Here is a 6,002-nt window from a genome sequence, read left to right on the forward strand (position 1 = left end):
ACTGGTCAATCCAAGGGCCTACCACTCCACTCTCTTGATATGTTCTTTCCCAACTCTTGGAGAGTATGTAGGCCTTTCCCTGGACCTTCTAGCGGCTAGAAGGTCCAGGGAAAGTCCTACATTGTAGGACTAGTAGCATGCCAAAGTTTGTGCTATTGCCATTGAGAATGCATTGGGCGTTTAAGTTAAATAACTCAGAAACTACAAATCATTTCAAAGTAAAAAGTTCCAGCATGTGTCTCCACAGTAAGCTGAATTATAAAATGTGTGAATAGAGTTTGTAGGTGAAAGTAATTTTTTGACGTGCCATAGAGCTGCCATTGAGCCCCATTATAAATTTCTCAAATTTGAAAGCACTATATTTCTAAAACTATGAAACATTTCAAAGATTTATTTTCAGGCAAACATGTCCACCGTAAGATGAACCTAAATAGGTTTGAATGGGGTTTCTAGGTGTAAGTATGTAGGACTAGTAGCATGCCAAAGTTTGTGCTATTGCCATTGAGAATGCATTGGGCGTTTAAGTTAAATACGGGGGGGACATATTTTGACAGCAGAAACTGCTGTCAAAAGCCCCCCCAGGTACATTATATATTTAAACTATTTTCAGCAATGGTACACTTGTTTTTTCAGTGGGTAGATCTTGTTGAGCTGGTCATTTTGAAAGTAGATCTCACGTCATAAATGTGTGGGCACCCCTGTTATAGGTGATAACCTCAGTTTTCTTGGCATTTAGCCTAAGGCCAACATCAGACTTCATCAGACTCTGATGAAGACCGCAAGGTCGAAACGTTAGTTTTTGTATACTTTAGCACCTAATAAAAGGCTCTAAATGTCCGTGCTGCTCCACTCTCTTCTCCTTCTGCCTATTCCATTGAACTTGGAACAAGAGGACTCGAGCCAGGAACTGGACATTCTGGTGAAACAAGAAGAAAAATAATTGGAAAAGGCCAAAGGATGGAGAATCTGCAAGGAATGCAACGACAAGACGACAAACTCAACTGAACAATTGGACGCGCAGCACAAAGACAGCAACAGCACAAAGCCGCAGCCCGCAGCAATAGGAGTCAGCTGGTATGTAGCAAACAAACATCGAATTTAAAAGGCTGTAAAGGAAAACAGCAATAACTATAGGAGTTATTTTATTTTTCATGTCACTGCTACTTTTTATTGGTGACACATTTGCTGGCATTTTCTGCACTGCCGTCCATTGTTTTATTATGGTGCGTTTGTCACTGCTGGACTTTTATTAGTGACACACTCGTTGTTTTTGCACTGCCTTTATTATTTTGGGCATTTGCAATATTGCACCTGAACCAGACACTGAACTATCAACAGCGTGGCTGCGCTTCTTTTGAAGTTCATGTACTGCACTTTATCGTGTGATAAAAGGGAAATTGCAAATATGTTAGACAAAATGTTAGGCAGCAGGATGACTTTCGCCAACTTTCATGGTGGGATCTGGATGATGAACTTGAACGTAAGCTACAATCGGAAGAAAGGAGCCAGTGGTGGGACAGTGATGAACTTCTTGAGCTCAGTCAGAAGGACAGAGCACTTGCTTCATCAAATGGAGGTGCAGCTACAAGCCAGATAAAGGGTTTGAAGGAGCACAGAGAAATTACTTTTTTCCCAAATGGTGATGTGAAGCCAGGACGTGGTGGGCCCATAATTCAGCCCGGGAAGTGGAGTTGCGGAGGCCCTCTAGGCGTGTAGCCTACAGTGACCTAAAATCAGGATGGCTGAGACAGCGGCTGCTGTGCACAACATTATTATGCCACAAAGCAACATGATTATATAGGCTGTTACCTTGTTAAAAGATAATTGTGTATCTTCGAAATTAAATATGTTTTTTTTTAATAAAAAATAAAAAAAACGGCTGGCCCAGACCGGCCTGGACTGGACCGGCCGTTCGGGAGTTGTCCCGAATTTTCCAATGGCCAGCACGTCTCTGTGTGAAGGAAGGAAAGGCAACAGAGGGATGCACACTCTTCCCCTCCCCCTACTGGATGGAGAGGGATGCACACTCTTCCCCTCCCCCTACTGGATGGAGAGGGATGCACACTCTTCCCCTCCCCCTACTCACCAAGTGTGTTTGTGCTGCAACAGGAGCAGTCACTTATTGGAAAAGTGCACACAGTTTGAAGAAACATTGAATGAGGAAAAGATTGACTTCATAAAGGAGAAGGTAATCTGTGTAGGCTGCCTTATGGGGGGACACATCAAGAGCTGTCAGGAGCAGAACAGTTACAATGTGTGTGGCCAAAATCACCCAGCAGTTCTTCACATGGAACACCAGGATACAGGAACATCCTCAGAACAAATGGAACACTCAAGGGAACCAGATGACATCAATACAACTGCCGCACCTCAGACATCATGTGGTCATATTGGGGCCGGTACTACCGGTAGTGACTCTGAGGACAATTGTGTCCAGGTTAGTATGTCCAAAAAAGTTGACAAAATATTACAAGCTCATGTATCTTTGTATCCTGCTGGTAGTTCTGGTACAGTCTGCACAGATGGGCCCCATGCAATGAGAACCAGTGAGGGGTGGGTTCTTAGTGGGCCACCTCAAGGTGGAACTGATGACAGGAGCAAGAGGGGCTGCTCCACCATTACCACCAACATGATCTCTATCATTCAGAAGCAGCACGACTTCATGGAGGAGACTTCAGAGGAGCAAGCTGACATGTTGAAACAACGCGTCGCCCTGAAGAGAAAGTTTAAAAAAGAATACACATCTTTTCTCATTGACTTCCCAGGAAGCAAGCAAGGCTGCGCTGCAGTTGTGACAGAGGAAAGGGACACAGACTTGTCCCACTTTCTGTGGTGGCTTGAGGGCTATGTCAAGCCTTCTCCAGAAGACCAGTACACTGGAAGGGCCTGTCAGTCAACAAGCTCCATAATTTGCTATTGAAGGCACCAGAGAGAACAGACTGAAGACTAATAACTTTTCTTTTCTCTAGTCTTTCTCTTTATTTATTTATTTTGCAGTGACAACAAAAGATTCAGTCAAGATTAAATACATGACACATACCACACACCCAATGTTTATTTTGTGTAATGGCTTCTTTAAAAAAATATTTTGTAATTGTGTTTATATATTATGCACAATTAGGGGCCGGAGTGTAGAAGCCATTTAACTGTTTTTTGTATGTAATTATTATGATTTCTATTTATTTAGTCTATTCAGCTTTGAGATAATTATTTAGAATATTGAATTGAATTGATACGTTCACTGAATTATTGGCTGATTGACACCAAGGGCACGCCTCCCCAGGCCTAATTGACAGAGCAGAGAGAGCATATCAAGGCTGGGGTAATTGGGAATGGTTATGCACCTGGGTGGAAATACGGCTTTTACCAGGCCAGCCGTAGAATGCCACAGAGAGAAGCTGTTTGTTCTGTAATGCACTTTAATGGCGAAGTAAATATGCAAACAAAAAATAAATGGTTTCTTCTTGCCTGCGTACAGCCCAAGTCTGGGTGCATCAGTGAGTTTTGTCTGTTTTTTGAAAGCTGACAGAGCCACTACACACAGTAATCCTTAATCATATTCCATTATTCAAGGGCTTTTGGAAAGAAATGAAACGGGTTAGGTTAGGTTCAGGTCACAGTACATTATATCGGGATCACTTCTGCTCAGACATAACCTCATTTAAAAAAATAAAAAACATTTAACAAACGATACCAAAACAAACAACAGTACAGAAACGAAACACAAAAAACAAAACAAAAAAAACTGTCTACATCGATTCTAACATAGCATCAAATATTTTCAGGGGGATTTTCATAGATCAAAGGCGCAAATACTTCGCCGTATGCTCCAAAGGTTAATTAAACAATATCGGCAGTGACTGTGGCTTGTTATATAGGCTATAACGCACGGAATGTGTTTACACAAATATTAAATGTCATTGACAATGAATAGAGAATTTATGTCATGCAAATCGGCTATTTTGTCCTATACAATTAAATTCCCATTGACAATGATGTATGATGATAAGAGCACCCCTCACTTCACATGGGTGTGATTTTTTTAAATAAAACTCAGTTGAGAGAGGCATATTTTTGCTGGCATGTGACATTTTTGAAGGATATATATTTTTTCCTCCAATATCCAGCTTTTGGTGTGTGTGCACAAACTTTGTCCTACACAAACATTAAATTCCCATTGACAATGAATGGACAAATGGGCCTTAGTCCTACTCCTCCTCCCAGCCAACACTCCCCCACTGACAGGTGGTTACCCCCCCCCCCCCCCCCCCCCCTTTGATGAAGGGCATGTGAGCTCAAACCCACAATTCAACATTTTGGTTTTAAGATGTTGATATTCTTTTTGTATTCATCCTTAGGAACCCAAATCACACCTTGGAAAGCATGAGTGTCTATTTCAAACAAAGTGTTTTTTGACTGGGGGGTCATATTTTGACAGCAGAAATTGCCTGTCATAATTTGACCCCCCAGTATTAGGATGTATTAGGATGTTGATATTCATTCATCAGCCAACACTCCCCACTGATAGCCTGACAGGTCACTCACTCACTCACTCACTCACTCACTCACTCACACACACACACACACACACACACACACACACACACACACACACACACACACACACACACACACACACACACACACACACACACACACACTGACTGGAAGATGTCTTGGCTGTAGCTCGACCCGTCTACACAGCTCTCCTGTCTCAGTTCAGTGAGGTTCACGTCCCGACCGGGGATGTAGCCCAGAGCGGACAGGTTCCTGACCTCCTCCAGTCTGTAGCGGTGGCATCGGCTCTGCTCCTCCTGTCCGTTCACCATCTCTATGGGAATGATGGCCTTCCTCCATGCCGCACTCAGGTTGGCCTCAGGAATGAAACAGTGGTGTTTTGGAGTGGCTGCGACAAACACGATATATAAACAATTGAATCCAGTGGACACGAAGACAGTATTTAGAAGGGCAAACATCCTCCAGAAATATGGGCCTCTGCCCCAGGAAGGCTGCAGCTTCATCGTATTCTCCCATTTGGTATGAAAAAGAAAAGCTCTTGGATGAAAAATAAAAACTCAAGCAAGAAAATCCCAATAACAAACCTCTGTAATCCTCCCAGACTTGGTAGATCACTGAGACCTTCCAGGTGCAGTACACACAGGGTATGAGGTGTGGGGTCAGTAGGTCGATCCCCTTTGGGTCTGAGTCACAAATTAAGTATCTCCTGAATTCAGTCAGTCGAGCCCCCTGTCAAGCCTTGATGGTGTACTGCTGTTCCATCCCAGTGTGAGTGAAAAACTCCAATTCCACATTCACCACGACAGGGCATTATTGAAAATATTCAAGCAATCAAGCAATATAGGTTCCAAGTGGTTAATGACTGTATGGTTGCAGACATTCATTAACCACAGACATGTGTGCCACATATAAGGTGGAAAGTGGGCTGAGAAGCAGTAAAAAATAAAGAAAAGAAAAATAATAAAGTCTGCACACTAGTATCAGCTCCACTTGTCAATGTCTGCCCACCTGCAGCTCACCAGAACCCAATCTAGGGACCACATCACACCAGTCCTGTGACCTCCACTGGCAAAGCACAGAATAGATTCCAAATAAGTCCAAATTTGAAGGGGAAAAAAACGAGTTATATTATTGTCAAACGGATTGACTTAATTTACAAGTAGTTAGACACAATAGAGAATGTAGAATAGATGTTATTTGGATCAATGTTTGCCTGTTATCTCTCCTATGGTACCAACATCAATACAGTATGGAATTGTTTTGGTATGAGAGGCAAAATCTCATCAAATGGTGGCCCGTGGGTGGGCGGCGGGCCGTGGCTCAAATGCCGAATAAATTATGGACCCACCTTGATGTGAAAAGGGTTGATATGAAGTGATAGCTGCTACCACCCACTAGGTGGCAGTAAAGTCCCACGGTTTGCCACCCGACCTTACCTCAGGAAGTAGAACCAACGGACCAACGGTCAGAGAGAGTACTTCCCG

The sequence above is a fragment of the Electrona antarctica genome (assembly GCF_951216825.1).
Source record: "Electrona antarctica genome assembly, chromosome: 8".
NCBI lineage: Eukaryota > Metazoa > Chordata > Actinopteri > Myctophiformes > Myctophidae > Electrona > Electrona antarctica.